Source organism: Pteronotus mesoamericanus, unplaced genomic scaffold, assembly GCF_021234165.1.
Source record: "Pteronotus mesoamericanus isolate MK-2021 breed Mesoamerican mustached bat unplaced genomic scaffold, CSHL_Meso_final contig_181, whole genome shotgun sequence".
Lineage (NCBI taxonomy): Eukaryota > Metazoa > Chordata > Mammalia > Chiroptera > Mormoopidae > Pteronotus > Pteronotus mesoamericanus.
In genome coordinates, this window is record NW_026555077.1 from 8079129 (window position 1) to 8099595 (window position 20467).

Here is a 20467-nt window from a genome sequence, read left to right on the forward strand (position 1 = left end):
GAGTATCATAATGTTTTATTATTAAAATAGGATATTATTTTTAAATAGCACTATTAAATTTTAAATATTGCTAAAATTATTTATTGGGTTAATTATTGAATAAATCAATTTTCTGTCCTGCTCTGATCTATAGTACACACACTTTATCTACTTAAATTGTATTTCTGGTTAATTCACTTTCTTGCTCAAACATCAGCAGCCCCTCCTAAATGATTGCCTACTGTCTAAGTTCCCATTCAAGAATATGAAGCTCCAATTAAGAGGCCAGACTTACCTCTATGAAAGCTCCATCCCACTCAGGATATTCAGAGTTATTGTTGTTTTAATTAGGGAAGTGATGATATTAGTTGAGATTTCAAAATCTTCCTCAGGCTATAACATGCAAGAAAACAGAAGTGCTAATCTTTCCTTATCAATTATACAAGCTCATAAAACAGAAAGTACAGGTAGTTAGAGTTTATCTTCATAGTCCAGGCATGAGGATACTATTCAAGGAAAAGAAATGTGACTTTTTAAATAACAAAAATATTAAGGCTGTGAAGTTTTCTCAAAACTTATCAAAATAATTTTTTCTCTTTTAGATGTAAAAGGTAACATAAGATGACACTGGAAAGTTCCTTTATTTTACTTAAATTCATTCCACTTCACTTTTCTCTAGATGAGATGTCACTGGATGTACTTTTTCTCTAAACTGACATTTTTTCATTCTTGAGCTTTTTTTCATACTGATTATGCACTCTTTTCTCAGTAGATACTCATAACTATACTTTGTTCTTTTTCATCTTGATGATTAAAATGTTGCTTTAATATTACTTGAAACATTTTTTTCTTGACTATCTTAGAGCTTTTCCCCTTGAATTTCAGTTAAAAAAATTTTCTTTCTCCAGAAGGCACATAGAAAGATGCTCAACATCACTAACCATCAGGAAAATGCAGATCAGAATTACGATGAGACGCAATCTCACAACTGTCAGAATAGGTGTTGTCAAAAAGATAAAAAATAATAAGTGTTGGCAAGAATGTGGAGAAAATGGAATACAGTTAGTAAAGCTGGTATAGCCACTATGGAAAACAGTAGAGAAGTTCCTCAAGAAATTAAAACTAGAACTACCGAATAACCTACCAATTCTACCGTTTGGTATGCATCTGAAAGAATTGAAAACACTAATTCAGAAAAGACATATGTACACCTATGTTCATTGCAGCATTATTTACCATATTTAAGATAGGAAGCAACATATGTGCCCATCATTAAATGGATAGATAGTATTGCGTGCGATGGAATATTACTCAGTCATCAAAAATAAAACACAAAATCTTGCCATTTGTGACAACATGGAGCAACAGGAAGAGCATTATGCTACCGCATATAATGAACACCCATGTTTTTGACCCAAACTTTCAGGAAAAAAATATCTTTCATTTTATAGTATATAGATATGGAATTAGTACTACCCATGTATAATATTCATCCTTATTTTTCCCTCAGAAACTTGGGAAAAAGCCCTAGTTGTTGTGGCTCAGTGGACTGATTGCCAGCCTATGAACCAAAGGGTCACTTGTTCAATTCCCAGTCAGGGCACAGGCCTGGTTGTGGGCCAAGTCCTCAGCTGGGAGCGCAGGAGAGGCAACCACACAATGATGTTTCTCTCTCCCTTTCTTTCTCCCTCCCTTCCCCTCTCTCTAAAAATAAATAAAAATAAAATCTTAAAAAAAAATTTGGGAAAATAGTGCACATTACACACTGCAAAATACGGTAAGTCAGACAAAGACAAATACCATATGATTTCACATGTGTATAGAATCTAAAACACAAAACAAACAAAATAACAGAATTAGATTCATAGAATACAGAGAACAAATTGGTGTTTGCCAGAGGGACACAGGTGGAGGGATGGGTAAAATAGGTGAAAGAGATTAAAAGGTATAAACTTCCAGTTATAAAATAAATAAGTCACAGGGATGTAACAAAAAGCATAAAGACTATAGTCAATAATACGGTAATAATTTTGTATGGTGACAGAGGTACTAGACTTCTCATGAGGATCCCTTCAAAATGTATATAAATATCAAGTCACTATGTTGTACACCTGAAATTAATATATTGTAAGTCAGTTATACTCCAATAAAAAACTACTCTGATTTTTTTAAGCCCTAGTTTGCATTTTTTAATACTGTTACTACCACTACATGATGAATACGTTACTCAAACACCTGGCTTGTTTATTAAAATGCTATTGTTTTGAACTTGGAAATTTTTACAAAGACACTTTGTAGACATTTTTACAAAGAATTTTCTTTGTAAGAAATTTTTACAAAAAAACTGACCTCAAAATTTGTAGAAATTATACATGGAGCAACTCTTTTCAAAACAGTTTTTATTCAATAACTGTAAATAACAGCTGTATTCAAAGGAGACGAGTAAGCCAAATTCTGACAAATAAGGCATTTCAAACTTTAGCAAAAATAACACCTTTTATACATTTGACTGCACTTGGTTAATGTTGCTCTCAATAGAGTTACCCCCAAAATTAATACAGTAGTCCTCCCTTATTGGCAGTTTTTGCTTTCCGTAGTTTGTTATCTATGGTCAGTAGCAGTCCAAAAATATTAAGCAGAAAATTCCGGAAATAAACAACTCATAACGTTTAAGTTGAGTGCTATTCTGAGTAGTGTGATGAACTCTTGCATCGTCCTGCGCCATCGCTCTCCCACCCCGGCTGTGAGTCATCCCTTTGTCTAGCTTATCCGCCACTCTGTACAATACAGTAAGGTATTTTGAGATAGGGAGACAATGTTCAGATAACTTTTATTTCACTATATTCTTATAATTGTTCTATTTTTTTCCTTTGGTTATTTTTCATCTCCTACTGTGCCTTATTTATAAATTAAGTTTATCATAGCTATATATGTATAGGAGAAAACCTAGTATTATAGGATTCGTACTATCTGCAGTTTCAGGCATCATCTGGATGCCTTAGAATGTATCCTACTTAAATAAGGGGGGATTAATGTAGGAATGATCTATATTTAAAAGAGTGATATAGAAATTAATTCTATTTCTATTGCATCTAAATTATCCAATATGGTGTTCCCTGAATCTTTTACCATGTATCCAAACTCTCAGAAAAAATCTTAAAAACCCCTTGAGTCCTGAATTTGCAAGTATACTCGTAAATGCCTACTTTAAAAATAGAAGTCTGGCTATTAGTTCAAAAGCTATACTCATTACTACAAATGTAAACAATTAATCAAGTACCTTGTCCTCTTAAGGTTGGCATAGTTTGATAGCCAATGTTAACCCATCCTACAAAGACGAACTTTTTATTACAGATGAAAATATCTCTCTGTCACAAAACTACACATTCAAATATCCATCCTTTCTGTGTTAATCACATGTCTGTTACCTTACTATGAAATGAAGACATTGGGAAGAAAAAACTTTAAGTGCTACTTTATTCCTTTATCATTTTCCCCATAGTAATAAGATATTATGCTTGTTTATGACTATATTTAACCAAAGGGAGTGTGACGCCTAGAGGTGACTCTATCTAGCAAATTTTTGTTACTCATCACAGAACTTTTACAATTATGTTAGACCCTCCCCGTAAAACATAGTGCTAGGGAGCAAAATTCAGTGTTAGATTTGTTTAGATGCATCCACACTGTCATGTTGATGCCAAGTGCTATGGTGGAAGGAGGTATGTCTACTCCTCATCCGACATTATAAGGTCCAGTTTTGCAGTCTCACTCAGCAATCTGATATTAGCCTTTGTATTCATGAAGTACTTTTTTATCCAGCTCCATTTCATGTCAAACTTATAGCATGTTGGAAAGTTAAAAAATGCTGGTCTCCCAAAACTTAGTCCCTTGCTCTCACAGTAGTAATGTACATACGTAAAAGTGTCAGAGAGCTGTATTCTTTACAACATACTTCAGTCAAGGATGTTGAAGTGATATTTACCAACCCCTTTAAATTCAAGAAATAACTGATCTAAGCCTCCAAAATATATAAAGTTTTCCAAATTGTTACATTGGAATTCGATTGTTTAAAAATTTACTAAATAATTATTTTTAATAGCCATCGCTTTTTTTATGTCAGCCCTCTTGAGAAACTCCATGGCTCTTTTAACTAGAGACAGTGCTTGATTTTCCCTTGCAGCCTAAGATACACTTGATAGAAAATCTGCCCATCTACCTACTATATACTTAAGTAAGAATGAGTTTTAAGTATTCAGAACTTGCATGCAACACTTTGACTTTTAGAGACTAAAATGAGAAGAGAGAACAGTAGTTAGTTAACAGGTCATCTCACTGCTTTGAGAAATTTTAAGTGTCTGCTACATTTCTCTATTCCTCTCCTAAATTAGCATTTTACTGTTTGCAAAATGTTTTTGACCAGAATAGGAAAGTTCAGCATAGAGAGAAAGCTGTTACTTGGGAATCAAATAAATACTAACTGCTTGAATATCATGATCAATAAATAGTAAATATACATACCATCAAAATTAAACAAGGTAAATTAACCCCACTGGTTTTATTAAAGAGAATGACTACTTCTCTGCTACAAAGGCGGGATGATCTGCAGCCCTCCCAGCGCACACCTGACGCCTGGCCAAGCACAGTGTCAGAAAAGGTTGGGAGGCCCGTTTATAGCTAGAGTCTGCAGAAGCTGAGAGAAGCAGATAATAGCATCTGAGGAAAAAGGCTCTATTCCCAATATACATAAAATAAAATAAAATTTCTTCTTGTTGACCAGTGGTGAACAGGCATGCACTTTGCTGTAGAAAATATAAAATGTTTCTTTTGAACATTTAATTGTTGGCAAAACACTTCATTGTTGGCTAAACTAATCTTCCTTTATGTTTTTGGGAGAGAAAAATTGACACCTGAAAAAGAGTGATTCTCAAAGACCATGAATGCAAGCAAAACATTTGTAATAATTTGTGCATATTTAATATATGGCTACTTCACATCTGAGAAAGTTGCCTGAGAGGAAAGAAATTCCTCTGAGTCATTTTAATTTTTACATTTAAAATGTGTCAGGAGTTCACATTAATATTAACTTTATCAGCTCCTCATATTCTGGTATTTTCATCGAGGAGGAGACCCCGCACCCTCCCTTCTCCTCGGGTGAAGACTTGCTTTCGATTTGCCCTCACATCTGCGTTTACCAGGGAACAGATGCTCAACTTCTAAGGGTCAGAGTCTGGCCTTTTCCCTCCTATCACTAGAGCAGAAAAGAAGGGGGCGAGGAGGAGGGGGTTCCGAAACGATGGTGGCAGCTTTCCAATGGCTGGCCTGGAGTTTTACATTTAAAGCAAGCAGGTGGCATCAATGGGCTATCTAATGACTAACAAGATAAGAGTGCAATTGATCTTTTTATTAACCCGTTTCCCCAGGAGCAGCCCGCTCCTCCCTCCTGGGTTCAGTTACATTGTTCAGTTCCAGGAATCATTTTAGACCCTTTCACTTTTTTCTCTGAGCTGATACTCCAAGCACAGGGCCACAAACACTGATACTCCGTCTCATCTAAATTCTCCTCTCTGAACCACCAAACTGGTAAATGCCTTTATTATTAGAATCTGAGTCAGAGCACTATTTAACACACATGTGAATATATCCTCACTTCTCTTTTCATGCTGACTTTGAACTGTTTTTTTGTTTGTTTGTTTGTTTTGTTTTGTTTTTGTCTTCTCTAGGTTGCAGACCACTTACTCTAAACATCACAACTAGTTCCGAAGAATATGGAGCCTACCTAGGTTCTAAGGTAAATGATTAATTTCAAAATAAGGTACAATGGATTCCATTATAGTTATAGTATGAATTTCAGCATTGTGTAAATGTGTTGTCCTTTTTCTACTGGAGATTTTCTAAGTGATGATATCAAGTAATCTTTCAGGAGAGGGCAGAATCATGATTCAGGATAGCTGCTGAGGGGAAGAACAAACTATGTCTGTGGGTTCCCTCTTTTCAGTGTCAGGCGATCTGTTGCATATTGCACAAGGCTGGCTACCTACCCAGACTTCTTACAAAAGTATTCTTGTAATCCTTTAGGCGGCTCCTACCCTGAAGTATGTCAGGACATCTCAAATCACATAGTCGAGCGGAGAGAAATGGGATCTGTCATTTTTATCAAAGAAGCCTGCAATGATTAGGCTGTGTTTCTTTATAGACATAGGAAGAGGTACAAAACGTCCCAAGGAGGCTACTGCTACCACAGACGGTGTCAGACATGGCAGTATGGGACAAAGGAATTCATAGAGAATGTCCTCGTATTTCTCCTTCCCTGAATCACGGTCACCACTTGCTTTTCTGCTTGTTAAATAATTGTATATTCCTGAAGCTACTGATTCTATATGAAGGTGGACTGATACGCGATCTTTAATCCCACCTATAATAAAATGATTAATAACCTAGGTTCAGAGCCAACCTAAATTCAAGTTGTGGTTCTGCATTACTAGCTGCAACACTGTGGGCTTCAATTTTCTTCACCCTACAAAGTAGGAGAAACAGTATACACTTCCAAGACCTGTGGCATAGTACAAACAAATGGGGAGATGTGAAGCGCTTAAAATGTTGCCTGTCACCTGGTAATCCCTAAATTTACTGGTTAACTAAAGCGCTTCCATTCTACCTCCTCACATTGTCTCAGTTTTTCAGTTCTTCTTTAGTCCAGAAACTCTGTGGTTGTGGGAATTACTAAGGAACCAAACTCCCAATTCCCTTTCAGCCGACTCCCTCCTAAAAGAGATATATTATACCCTTAATGTAAATGCCAGGAAGGAAAATAATTGGCAACCCATTGCCCTTTGAATGGACCCCTGGCTAGCCCTAGGTGGTGTGACGGGTAAAGTGACCTGAAAGCAGGGGACCTGCCAGCTCCGGGCACACTGTAGTGGGAAAAGCAATTAGAAGGCTCCTCACCATTTCAGAAATATGCAAACATCAACTGGCATAGAGTTTCAGGAAGCAGAATAAAAAGGAACCTACAAAACAAAAAGCCTTTCAAGGGGATGGAGGCACCGTGCTTCCAAATCACAAACGGATGATTATGATTACCATTAGAACTTAAAAAGTCTGTATATGGAGAAAGAATGACTTCGTCTCTCCAGTAGATTTGCCAATGGTCCACGTTTCCACTTGTATACATCTACTTTTAGGAAGCAAAACGTGGTGCTCGTTGGTCAGAACAAGTCATTGGATATCCCCCTCCTCCATGAGCAAAAGCATATTTCTCCAATATACCATCCCCCTATTTCCTGTCAGGACTGAAGGTAACAGATCAGAGAAAAGAAGAATAACAGTACTGTAGGATTCACAGTCTCCTACAACACCTGGGTTCAATCCAAAAGTAGTCATTAACACTGATTTGGTTTTCTCATCTCCACGATGTAATTTGTCACTATCCTGTTTCCTAAGTTAATTCTTAAGATAAACATATATGAGGGTAATCTTTTAATACATGTAAAGATATGGTTTACTTAATTTAGGTATTTGTTGCAAATGCAATCATTGATTATGGCTATATTTTTTATTTCAATAACCCAAATGCAGAAAATGGTATTAAGGTTTAAACAAGCTATTGGCTAAGCCATTTAAGACTATTAATTTGAATAAGAAGATCTAAACTCAAGTTGAAATATTTTTAAGTAGCCATATTATTATAATATTTAATAAACAGTGATAGTGTTAAAAACATTTAAAAAGGCAAAATTTGGCAAAGTAGAAAAAATGATCTATCTTCTAAAGCATAAGGATTAATAATAGCTTTTCTGTGTATTTGCTTTTTCTGCTAAAAGCTTTGTTTCCATGTGATCTGACATATAGGAGCAGGATCCAGGGTAGTTAAAAGGATGCCTAGTGGTTTCAGGGAGAGACTCAGGCAAAAGCCAGATACCAGGGGAACACACAGGGGCCCCTCAATGTCCTCTGGGCTCCAAAGGCTCCTAGTTACACGTGAGGGTGAGCCTTCAGAAGAGATACTTGCCCAGACCGGCCTCGCACCCACGGGCCACCCTGCAAAGATTAGTCAGGTGGTTGCCCATCTTCTTGATGAGTCTCACCTTCTCATCCAGGAAGTGGTTCTCCAGGAAGTCACAGGGAGAAGGGTCTGTGTGGGTAGAACCCAGGGCATGCAGTTCCCAAAGGGCTGGATTCAGGTTTTTCTCCATGACCATGATACCTCCATGGCATCCTAAGTTTCACCCCACTCATTGTGGGAAGGCTCCTACAGGTCCTAGAACAGAACACAGCCACTGCACTGGTTTTATATCTCGAAGAGACGCTGAGCACCCTTGTGCTTCTTCTCTGCCAGCTCCCAGGAGAAGGGGCCCACGCTCTCCAGTGCCACCTCGTCGGGGTGGAAGTAGAAGACCAGAGAGAGAGGTAGGTGTAGGAGGCCACAGATGCAGGTTGACCAAGGGGTTGGCGGAAGCCTCTACCTACACGGAATAATTCTGACAAATTTGGGAGCTCTTGGTTGTCTGACAATAAGGAATTAAGGTCAAAAAATGATGTTGGTTGGTCTCAAAGGCTGAGGATGGCTGAAGTGCTTCCAAAGGTGGTGACTAGATAGAGAGGTTTGGAGGGTGTTGGAAGCTAGAAGAAGGGACGTCCTTGGTCTGTTCTGTCCAGACAATGTTGAAGCAAGAGACAGATCTGAGGGACCACCAAGGGCACTGCCAATAATAGGGTTTTTTATTGGAAGAGGAAACTATTCTTAAAAATAAGATACTATTTCCTATATGAAATCTTTACTCAAATTTCAGTGCGAATATTCTTTAATTTTTCTACTTTTAAAATATAATCCAGTAAATGTAACATATCCTAATTAATACAATCTTGAATGATAATTATACCAATATTACTGTCTTAATATATAGACTCAAGTATCACACCACTACAATATTAAACCAAGATATGTAATATCTATGGTGGAAACAATAATGTTAGCTATTAAGACAATGTTTTAGTATAATACTTCAGAAATTTAAAATTGTTTTATGTTAAAATAGTTCAGCATTATTTTTCTTGGGTCTTTATGCTATAAATAAACTTCGATTGCTATGGTAATATAAGAAACATAAATGGATAATGTCTATTCCTGTAACAGGAAAAATGTGACTGTTATAAACACATGGCTGGGATAGCATTTTTGGGTTCTAGTCCCAAATCTGCATCTGAACTTTCTGCGTGATCTTGAGCCATTAGCATCCATCTGAAGAAATAACGGAGACTCAAAAGTGAAGTCTGATTTTTTAGGAAAAACCTTCAGCAACAGATTCTAGAAGGCAGTAAATCCACACTCTGCTCTCAGCCTTTCCTAACACCGTTTTTCTACTCCTCCTGCCCCGCTGATCCCACCATTTGAGAATAAAAGGATTAGTTTAAAATGGATCCTTTTTAATGTCATTTGAAACTTTAAAATTACAAAAAAAGTACAAACTAAATTGACTTTTTAGTCTCACCAACTAGATATTTGGAGACTTTTTACAAAAAAGTCATTTAACTAATTTTACTAGGGGGTATGATATGTCCAAAACTGCTCCACAACAAAGCAGTTTTAAAAGAATATAATGTGCGGCTCCTGCTCTCTGCAGTTTATAAAGGTAAAATCAACATATACAAAATAAATAATATCAGTAAAAATATGTGTATGTTCTTATGTCAGTATTATAAATAATGAATTTTGTACGCATTCTGATGGAAGAAGTGGGATACCAGATGTGTTTTAATAATGAATAGAGCTTGGTATGTATAGTGCTTCTCTGGGATGAACAAGAAGTTGTCCTATATTGATATTATGCAGGATCTATACCATAGGCTGTTAGACTGGTAAAAGCAAAGCAAAGGAGTAGTTGAAAGGACTGATATTTCTCCATGAAGCAGGTAAATCCCAGCAAACAAGTGTTTCACTTTTCTGTGCCCAATGCAAGTACAAATAGACCTCCCACACGAATCCTAAACTCAACTGGAATATGTGGCTCTCCCCTCAGATTGCAACCATGAAGATTGCAGGGTAGGTAGAAAGAATCCATTCATCTCAGAAAGAAGCACAGTCATGGTAGCTGAGTTAAGACCCAAATGTTAGATTTAGGTATAAAGCTCACTGACTAACCCCAAGTATCTGAAATAGAAACCCAATGTCTCAGAGGCTCATCAACCCTAAGCATACGCTCCCTGAGGACTCAAGTCTCCTTGGCTCTCCTGATGGCCCATCAGCTTTGTTGGAGTTCCTGTCCAGGTCCAAACTGAAGCACTTGAGGAAGAGAAAGCTGGTACCATTGACCTTGACAGAGCAAGATTTGAGAATATAGATGAATCCTTTTCATATCTCATTCTATGAATTAACCATTTTCTAGCAAAGGAAAAAATGAGATTATTCTCATATTAATAATCCAAAACTTGAATCACACAAAGAAAACCAAAATTAGATATTTTTCTTGAAACACTTAAGTTGCATTGTGTTGACAGTAAACTGTGAGTATGCTAATGACAGTGATAATTAGAGCTACCAGCTCTAATTATATTCTTATTAATATTCTTATTAAGAGTTTATTGTATACCTGGCATTCTCTTATATACTCTAATGTATGTATATCACATTTAATCCTTACAAAATTTATCTTAGGAAGATGATATTGTGCCCGGTTTAAAGATAAATGAGGCTCAAAATTTTAATTTAATCAAATTTAACAACTAGCAAGTGGTAGAGTCAGGATTTAAAACCATATCTATCTATCATCTTTCTTTTTTTTTAAATTTAAAGGTTTGATTTATTTTTAGGGAAAGGGGAATGGAGGAGAAAGAGGGAGAGACACATCAACGTGTGAGAGAAACGTTGACTGGGTGACTGGAGACCTGGTCCGAAACCCAGGCATGCTCCCTGATCAGGAATGGAGCTGGTTCCTCTCAGTTCACAGGATGATGCCCAGCCCACCGAGCCACACCAGTCAGAGCTGAACCCATGTTTTTCTGAGGCCAAAGGCCATGCTTTTTTTTATTATGTACACTGCCTTTCAGACAGTGCTGCCTCCAATGTCTAAGGATGCTTTTATTTAATATACTCAAGTATACCAGAAAGATGGTAGACAGTTTTATTGCATATATGTACATTAACATCAACCAATACTTATTATTTAGTCCCATGTAGTCAATGAATGTTTTGCAAGCAGATGGGCTACAGATTCAGAAAAATCAATGAATATTTGACTATGCAAGTGAATTATAAAGAGTAAAAGCATTATATGTGCTTTTTCTTGGAAGTAAAGGGAGAGCTATAGTGTTAATAAAACAGACCCAATGCTAATGACTTAGAGCCCCTAAGGTAGAAATCAGTCTGACTCTAAGGTTTTGCTCGTTCCATAAACTTACGTCCCAATGGGAGTTTCTTAATTTTGACATTCATATTACAGAATCCTGTCATGGCTCTTTACTTTTAGATTTAAGGCCAGTTTACTTCATAATCTCTTCTCATTTATTATTCACTTTCATTTAGGTTCACTTTGCCTTGTTTTCACATTCTTTATGTTCTTACACACTCTGTAACAAACTGTTCTCATTGCCTGGAAGATGTCCCGTTGATCTTAACTTTTCTTCCTTGTATCTATCAAATCTTCATTGTAGTCAGCTTCCAGAATCTGTAGTTCTGATTTTGCCCAAAGCTTTCTCAATTAATTAAATATAAAATACTGAAATCTTTCGATGGAAATCATCTTCCTCCCTAGCCAACTGCATTACCAGTAGTAAAATGTATTTATTTTGTTCACAACACAAGTTTTAAATGTTAGATTGTACTTTATATTGATTTTTTTTTCTGGTTAGAGTAGAAATGCTATTGTAGAAAATTTATAAATATCAAAACAAACAAGAAAATAAAAGCCATTGTTTACGCCAACCCCTTAAAAAAGCTTTGTTAACACTCTTGTTATATTTCTTTCCAATCTTTTTTCAACATATATAGTTCTGTTTTAACTTTAACTTTTCCTGCCTTAATATATTTTTATTTTGCTTTGTTTCTCCTAAAATTAAACCCTCTAAGATTTAGATTCACCCAGTTTCTGGATTCATAAGAGCCAAGTAGTCAATAAAAGGGTTGACCATTAACAGGCTTGGAGAAGCATTGGTTCATAGACATCTAGAAGTTTTTCTATTTCTGGGATTGTTTACAAAGACCTAACTCCTATGTGGTCTGGGTACAACTCCTGGGTAGTTCTCCTCTTTACTTTCATCATATGTTAATGTCCTATAAATTAAAAGCACTCTTATAGAAGCTAGAAAAATATATTAATATTAAATTATATAAAGCATGGCATTATAAAACAATACATCTTTTTTCTTAATTTCTAAATTAAATTATATATCTAAAACACGATTTTATGTGTATGTAATGTAAATTCGCTCTGTGGTTTTTTTCTCCCATGTTCGTGGGCCTATCTTAACTATATGAAAGAAGAAATTTTCTTGTTCAACTTATACCTTTTAGATATCTTGCCTTTTATGAATCCCTCAGCTCATTTTATCAAGAATTCATCAGCTTTTAGCTTTAAACAGACATTGTCTGAAAACTTACCTTTCTCCATGTGACTAATCTCATCAATTTTGGGGTTCAAGTTTTTATCATTTGGTATTTTGGAAAGGACTTTGCTCTAAATAATTGTTATACATCTCATTTCTTCCACCTAGTAAAAAAGATTTAGATATTTATCCAGTTTAGCTTTGTTTGCTAATCAGACTTTTAAAGATACTAACCAACTTTTCACCAAAAATATATTAACATATAACTTCATAGGAGAAATAGCTTCACAGTCTTACCAAACACCATTCTCACAGTTCCCTTGATAAAAAGTGTATTCTCAGCACCCAGCACATAGCATGTCATCATTAGCTGTTTGTAAATGAATAATATTCTTCAAGGTATCAAAACTCATTCCCAAGCAAACAAGAGTACCGACTGATGTAAGCTAAAGATTTTCATAGTTTGGGAGAGATGGAAAAACCTTTTCTTTCACACACAAAATAATATATATATTTTTAAATGCTATCTATGAACCACTTGCCTATGAAGTTAGCATTTCTCCCACCTTTTTTTTTTTTCTCACACAACCCCTAAAAGAGATATTAGAGACTATCTAAGTTAAACCCTGAGTCTAGAACTTCTGGAAAGTATAGTCACGCATTTGTAGTGTAGATCTTATAACAGTAAAGGAGCTGAAGAATCAGCACCATGCTGATGAGCCAAGAACTGAACAGCTGTGGGTGCCCAGGTTCCCTAGACAATGGGGACTCAAGAGGACCATCGTGAGGTGTCAGGACAATCAAGACTCCGCAGTATTTTAAACTGCAGACATTCTGCATCAGTGCAGATTCTGCCAGCAAGAGGTCTGTGTTTTATTGAAGTCTAAACTAATTCCCCTTGTTTTATGCTACTGAATGGTTCATTTGCTTTGGGAGCCTCAGGGGGTAAAGGTGAGGGAAACAAATTAAGTCAAAACTGCAAAGACTTGTTAAATCTGGGCAAGGTGTGTCTAGCTCTCTTATTGTTATATGATATGCTAGGAGAGAAAAAAAAAATTGGTGGGAATTCCACCCTGGCTGACTCCATAACAACTCACAGCTGATTAAGTTAACCTTTGAAACAGGCATTAAGAACACAGAGAAAACCCGACTTAATATGCAATAGCATAAACCAGTCATTGTTTCATTTTCTGGAAACTGCGTTGGCACCAGGATGAGAAGTAGATGAAAACACTCCAAGAATAACAAAGACTTTTCTGTAAATCAGTTAAGTTTACTGATTAATGAAGAGCCAGACTTTGATGTTAAGAACTTGATGCGCAGTGATTATGAGCACGTCCCTCCATAGAGGCTGCCACTTAAGAGTTCCAAGGAGGGACTCAAACATGTGCTTAGAGAAAGAGGGGAATAGAAACGTTTATGATTTTTGCACCACCCAATGTACACAGAAATACACCCTCACCTAATCCCTGACTATAAAACTTAATATTTGTGTTAAAATATTAACACAAATTGGGATTTCACAAGTTGTAAATTGGGAAATCTCAGGCATAAAACTCTCCATCTTTTAAATATACAATGGTTTAGTAGACTGGTGATTGTGGCCGGCTTGCTGATTTTTGCTTTTTCTGGCAGCAGATGATACAAAATCATAGGGAATCCATATCTCTAAAACCAAAGAATAGCTTCCCAGTCATTTGTGGCATCATTAGCAACATTGTGATGTCCCTTCAGGACAAAACACATAAATGTTCTTCTGTCACTTACAATTGTGTCAAGTAGAAAACCAAAATAAATTTGCAAAGTCATGCACCAGCTCAGTTTTGGAAGGAAAAAATCTCCCTTTGAAGGAAATAAAATCAATCCCCAGTTCAAATTAAATTTTGACTACTCTGTGAAGCTTCAATACACAGTTCCAATAACAATCAGTACTTCGGACTTAACGTGCAGGCAAATAATGTTTCATTTAAAACAAATTGAAGGAGGATTACTGAAAGAGAAAGTTTTGATGCCATTTTGTCATTAGTTAAAGTTAAATCATGCCATTATCGGCTCAGTCATGACTATCTCAGTCCTCACTCTCCCTCCCCATCGCACCCGCCCCCAACTTGCAATAGGAGCCCTTTGCCTGGCTGGGCTTGTGGCTTCATCTTATTTAAACTTTGTCAGGCAAATGTATCATAAGTGTAACCTGAAGACTTTGGTCTCATGCAAAATTTAGCTTAAATTCTACTGGCATGAAATACTTCATTATGCAAAAACCTTCTGTTTGGTTTGCTGACATTCTTCTTAGTCGGCTCTCATGGTGATTCATTATCGTGTAATATAGATTTCCAAGTATCATCTTTGTATTGATCTTTATATCTTTAATAACCACTCCACAGAAGATGGCTCCACTGGTGTCATTGATCGCATCAAAAATTCAAGGCTTACAGAAATACTAGAGGGCTAATTGGTAGCAGAACATTTCAGGCTTAATCTTAATGCAGTCTTAATCTTCTGCATTAAACCTACCTGAAGGTTTCCTCTAGGAGTAGACAAGGGGAAATTTAGGCCTTCATTGAAAAGCACCTGGTGAGAGCATACAAGAACATTGAGATACATCGACTGCAGAGAGGGAAAATGCCATGAAACAAACATTCAGAAAACGAGAGCAACCCTTTCCCCTGGAGCTGGCGTCCCTGGAACGCCCCTTGTGCTCCCTGTTGCTTCTGGCCCCACCAAGCCAAGTTGTGCTTCTGGGTTTTAGAACCAAAACTGTGAAAGAAAAATCCCCCTAATTCTACAGCATGTGCCACCCTGGGTTTGATCATTTTCCCGTCTGACAGAAATTCAGTCCTGTGCAGAAACCCAAAGTGAACATCTTGTTTGTGTAAATGCTTTTAAGCAACACATTTAGGATGGCTGACGCGGGGCCGGCAAGTCTGGAGACCCAGTATTTGACCAGGTATGTCACATTCTAACTCACTCCCTTCTACACCCCATTCATTCGATATCCAGATCTGCTTTAAGTCATTAGAAACCTAACCGAAAGGGAGAAGCAGGTACTTTGTGCAAATTTTAAGAGTAACTTGATTATTAGGTAGAACTTGGACTTAGGGTATTCTTTCCAAAAACTTTTTGTGAGCCTACTCTGTGCCAGTTACTGTATCAAAGCACAGTAACAGGTATAACCCCACAACCTGCCCTGAAGAACTTTACTTTCATTTCAGAAGGTTATGGATGGAAGGTGGAAAGGAGACTGGGACATATTTGATAACTAACTGGAAGGCAGAATGTACAAGGATGTGGGCTTTTAGAAATGGCTTGTAAATAATATCTTTGGAGCCACTTTACACTGGAGCAGGAGCTGCCATGACAGAGGAATTGCCTTGCACGTCCCCTGGGTCAAATCTTTGGAATGTTAAAACAGGGCAAAGTAGCCTTTGGACTGGGACTAAGCAACGGGGGTGTCCCAAAAATCTGTTTGCAAAGGTAACAAGTGAGCAGATATTATGAATAGTGGACTGATGACTACCAGACCGAAAATTTAACACATTGTTTAGAACTGGTGTTACTGTGTTGTTAACTTTACCAGTAGACATGCTTTCCTACTGTTGATGTAATCATTCCCTTCCCCTTCTCATAAATATTTATTGCCTTTGTCTCCTAATTGGAACATAATTTGGGCTTCTGCTTAAATTAATGATTCCCAAATACCTATTCTTATTGATCTCAAATAAACTCATTTTTGCATTTTACTATGAAAGAACTCTTTATTTTAAGTTAACAAGGCAAACTTTAATTTCTTTTTCCCACCTCTGACATTGTGCCATGTGGCACTTGGTAGATTGCTGCCTCGCTGAAAAATGGTGACATTTAAAAATCTCCTCCTCATAATAATAAAATGATGCAATGCATGCAATGATGAGTTTTAAGCATGTTATTTATGCACCCTAAAAAGATGTGTTACCTATTAGAAGACAATAAAAGAGGAAACTGTGTGTGTATGTATGTGTGTGTGCACGCGCACATACATGTTTCTTGCTGTAGAAGTTGAGGATGTCTTATGAAAAGGTGGAAAAGGGGAAGAAATAAAAAAAATGTATTATAATGATTTGGGGGCAAATGTTAGAACAAAGAGTTAAACATATATGCCAATTCAGCATTATAGATTTTGCGTAAAACACTGAATGGAATCTAGAATTTTTAAGACATTTGCAGTCAGAGAGAAATTTTAGAAAGACTGGCAAAATGAAGAGATGAGTCAGGATGGAGGCCATAGTGACATAAAGGCCATGATGAGTTCTTGATGTTTAGCATTTAGGTGCTTGAATATTGGGATTCAAATAATTCTAAAAATATTAGAAATTATACCTGCAAGTTTCAACGTTTCTCATTTTGAAAATGAGATGTAATAATCTAATAAAATAATGAATTTGTAAGGGTCTACACAATTCATTTTACTATCAATGCATTGTTAGAATTTATTGCTAAGATTATCTTCAAAATGTGACAATGTAAGTGTGGATTTCAAATAACTTACTTAGGATGTGATATTTAAAGAAATGGCAGACACCTGTATGGTACAAATTATTTTTCTTTTGAAGTCATTCTTCTTCTTGAATAGTTATTTGCTTCACAGAACTTAGTCATGTATCTGGTCTATAAATACCCATTTATTGATGAAATTCAATTTGGACTTTTATTGCATCCTCTTTCCTAAACAGGCTACAGCTTTTAACCTGGGAGAGCAAAACATTTTCAAGCAATTTCATTATAGATGTTTTTATTTCATCATTGTGTATCTACCTTTGGAGCTGCCGTCCCATAAAGTAGTTCCTGATATTACACTTTCTCAAAGACTGCATCATCCCACTTTCCTCCTTCTCCTTTCACATTTTATTTTCTTCCTCCTTTGCTTTCTCTCTCCTTTTCCTTTTCTGCTTTCTTTGGCTCTTTTGCAAAGCTTTTACTGATTTTTCTCCAATTCACTTCACTGTCTCTTCTCCCTTCATTTTTTCCTCTTTCCTTAATCGTGTTATTGCCTAAACTGAAACCCAATGCACAGAATGGTAAGTTCAATTCAAATGTTATTTATCCTTTGGACATTTTAAATAACAATACAAGGAGTCCCCCCGTGTGATGCTAAATACATTTTCCATCTGTTATAAAGAAGGATTATGACATGAAAGGGAACAAAAATTATGCTAAATGCAGATGCTACATAAATGCAGTAACGATGATTGTCAAGTGCTGAAAAAAATTTTATTTCTTAAGCTTTACCTTTGTTATTCTCCAGTATAAGAGAAACAATTAAGGTTCTTTGTAGTCCTCAATATAGAAAAAAGTTAGTTTTGCTCGAGATAGTATGGAATGTGAACATTAGTTTTCCATTTTCTATTTTTAAAAATGCCAAATACTATAAAAATACAGGTCTTGATTCTTAATACACTAGAAAAAAGTTAGACATTCAATATTAACCAGCTTACTGTTTCTAATTTTTTTCCTTTTTTAAATAATATTATGTATTCTTTACCACTATCAGGTAATTACATTTTTACTTATTAATATAATGTTAATATTCACAATATTTGATTATTGCCCAATAAGCAAAGGAGTGGAATATACTAAAATCCTACTAATAAAAATATATGTATATAATTTTCCTTTTTATTAAATTTCTCTTTAATAACTACAAAAACTACAAAAGTGAGAGTTAACAGAGATTTCCAGCCCAATGAATTTAAAAAATTGGGTTTGTATATAAAATGTCCAAGAGATGAAATATGAACATTTGGCTCTTCCCAGGCGCTCCCTTTCCAGGGCTTTCTCCTGATCACAGCTGTTACGCTCTCCAAACGGAGGCCCCGCATTGCTCCACAGAACGGGCCGCCTCTGCCATCCTTACTGACCCATCCTTGAGAGCAAACCACAAATGCCTTTCAATTTGCCACTGTGGAATGTATGTATTGTAACATTATGTCGTAAGTTCAACATCCAATGGGCAAAACTGGCATTCCAACTTTAAGTTAGGAGATAATATTACATGCCACGTCTTACACAACTATAATGCTTGTACTGGTATTATCCCGAATGCTTACAACGATCCAATATGAGAAATATATATATCATCTTTACTATACAAGATGGGAAAACTGAGAATCAGATTTTAAACAATCACCAATGTTGCCCAAATGTACAAAATCAATAATTATTCCACAGACTTTCTTTCTGTTTGGCAAATATCAATGTCTTCCAAAATAGCAGTTTGGCAATGGTTAGTAAATGTTTTTGTTTCATTTTGTTTTATTCATTGTAGTAAGAACATATATCACAAGATCTAGCCTCTCAAGATGGTTTTAAGTGTACAACACAGCATGGTTAACTATAGCCAGAATGTTGAACAGTAGATTTCTATAATTTATTCATCTTGCATAATTAAACATTCAACAGCAGTATTTGTGTATTTAACACGTCTCCCCCCACAAATCGGATATGCTTCTAGGGGCTTGAAGAGTCACCTCTTTTACTTTATAAACAATGAACAAAATGATCAGAAACAGGAGTAGACATTTTTTATCTCCTGGCTCCTACTACCAGGCCCCATGTCTAACCAGGCAAAAGACATGCACAGACATTGCTATAAGCAACATTTCCATGCTCTAAGTCTTCCCTACAAAATTGCTGGAATTTTTGCCACTTCAGAACCATCTATCTTGCATGCCTCAGTCAGGCGTACATTTTATATCCAGTATAAGAAACAGCAGCACTCATGCAGATGTGTGGCAGCATATGGTCAGGATTTAGATGAGTGAATACTTGCACCTGGAAATCAAATATCATCACAGGCAGACCCCTCCTGCTCGCCCAGGGCCACGTCCACCTAACAGGACTGGAAGAGCTGCCAGATCAAATACGATCCAGATGTCTCCTCCATCTCCTCCTCTTTCCCATACAACCTTCATTGCTATTTTTTTTTAAGTCCTTTGGCAATATTTCTAAGTTTTTAAAGAAGTTAAAGAGCCCAGAAAATAGAACTAAATATGTTTTTAAAATAAAACAAACACATCACCCATTGAACAGTTAAAGCTTTTTAAAAAATAATTCATTTCTTCTAGTCTTTTAAAAGGTTTTGCTTTCATTATCTTTTTAGAAAACATGTCAGATTTTATAGTAACCTTTGGTGGAAGATTTAGAAGGTGTCTTTCATGGCTTAATTTTCAAATTGGCTAAGGCAGTTTTTTAGAAAGTCCCCTTTCAGAGGTCACAGAGTGTCAGTAATATCCCAGGCACCTGCACCAATTCTGGCTTTTACATAGTGCTGTCCTTTTATTGTGTAGTGCGCTGAAATCAAGTGGGTCACTTGGGGTAGCTCCCTAGTAAAGGATCTTGTTTTATCTTTTCAAAACATTTTTCTCCCTTAGGCATGTCATGTAATCTCTTTGTACTTTAATATCTATACATATAAACTTTAGAGAGATAAAAAATAAATGTTTTAAATGTGTTGAGAGCTTCTGATTACTCTGAAGTTGTAATTAATCATTCAAAATCTCCCATATAAAGATAGAGTTATAAAACAGGCCAAAACAGGTTTGGGAGAAGGACCTGGCCAGGAATGAAGGAGTAAAATAAAATCTAAAACTAGCCAGTAAACACGAATTCTTTAAAACAGAAAAAAAATAGCTGATAGTACAACAACAAAGAAAATAGGGAGGGAGGAAGGAAAGGGAGGAAGGAAAGGAAGGAAGGAAGGAAGGAAGGAAGGAAGGAAGGAAGGAAGGAAGGAAGGAAGGAAGGAAGGAAGGACGAAGACAGAGAAGAAAAACAAAAAAAAGAGTTAGCTTTATTAGTTCATGATTGTCATTCTCAATATTTGGACAAAAATGCCCACTTAGGAGCAAACTTAAAGTGATAAGAGATAGTAGCTTCTGATGATTAATATTTTTCCTACAAGATCTACAAATGT

At 36.2% G+C, this 20467-nt stretch overlaps 1 protein-coding gene across 1 annotated transcript in view; it reads left to right on the forward strand.

Moving 5' to 3' along the window:
* Positions 1-5700: 5700 nt before the first annotated feature.
* ADGRL2 (adhesion G protein-coupled receptor L2) overlaps positions 5701-20467 on the forward strand; it is a 486253-nt gene continuing 471486 nt past the window's right edge. The window contains exon 1 of the mRNA XM_054566900.1: positions 5701-5770. The gene's annotated coding sequence lies outside the window, so the exon portion shown is untranslated. The remainder of the gene's footprint in view (positions 5771-20467) is intronic.